Here is a 1,211-nt window from a genome sequence, read left to right as displayed (position 1 = left end):
CATATCATGTGAGTTATTTTGTGATTGGGTTACCTCACTTATGATGATATCCTCCAGATCCATCCATTTGTCTAAGAATTTCATAAATTCATTGTTTTTAATACCTGTGTAGTACTCCATTGTGTAAATGTAACACATTTTCTGTATCCATTCCTTTCATGAGTGACATCGGGTTTCTTTCCAGCTTTTTGCTATTATAAATAAGGCTGCTATGAACATAGTAGAACATGTGACCTTATTACAAGTTGGAGCATATCCTGGGTATATGCCCAGGAGTGGTATTGTTGGATCTTCTGGTAGTATTATGTTCAATCTTCTGAGGAACTACCAACCTGATTTCCAGAGTGGTTGTACCAGCTTGCAATCACACCAGCAATGGAGGAGTGTTCCTCTTTCTTCATATCCTTGCCAGCATCTGCTGTCACCTGAATTTTTGGTCTTAGCCATTTTGACTGGTGTGAAGTGTAATCTCAGGGCTGTCTTGATTTGCATTTCCCTGATGACTAAGGATGTTGAGTATTTTAGGTGCTTCTCAGCCATTTAGTATTCCTCAGTTGAAAATTCTTTATCTAGCTCTCTAGCCTTTTTTAAAAAAATAGGTTATTTTTTTCTGAAGTCCAACTTCTTCAGTTCTTTATATATATATTGGATATAAGCCCCCTACAGAATTTAGGATTGGGAAAGATCGTTTTGGTCTTTTTGGCCTTTTTGTCTTATTGACAGTCTCCTTTGCCTTACATAAGCTTTTCAATTTTATGAGGTCCCATTTGGCGATTCTCGATCTTACAGCACAAGCCATTGTTGTTCTGTTTAGGAATTTTCCCCTGTGATCATATCTTCAAGGCTTTCCCCCACTTTCTCCTCTATAAATTTCNGTGTCTCTGGTTTTATGGGGAGTTCCTTCATCCACTTAGAGTTGAGCTTTGTCCAAGGAGATAAGAATGGATCAATTCGCATTCTTCTACATGATAACCTCCAGTTGTGCCAGCACCATTTGTTGAAAATGCTGGGTTTTTTTTTCCACTGGATGGTTTTAGCTCCCTTGTTAAAGATCAATGACCATAGGTGTGTGGGTTCATTTCTCAGTCTTCAATTGTATTCCATTGATCTACCTGTCTGTTGCTGTACCAGTACCAAGCAGTTTTTATCACAATTGCTCTGTAGTACAGCTTGAGGTCAGGCATGATGATTCCACCAGAGGTTCTTTTATC

Source organism: Mus caroli, chromosome X (genome assembly GCF_900094665.2).
Source record: "Mus caroli chromosome X, CAROLI_EIJ_v1.1, whole genome shotgun sequence".
NCBI lineage: Eukaryota > Metazoa > Chordata > Mammalia > Rodentia > Muridae > Mus > Mus caroli.
Note: the sequence above shows the minus strand (reverse complement) of the source record.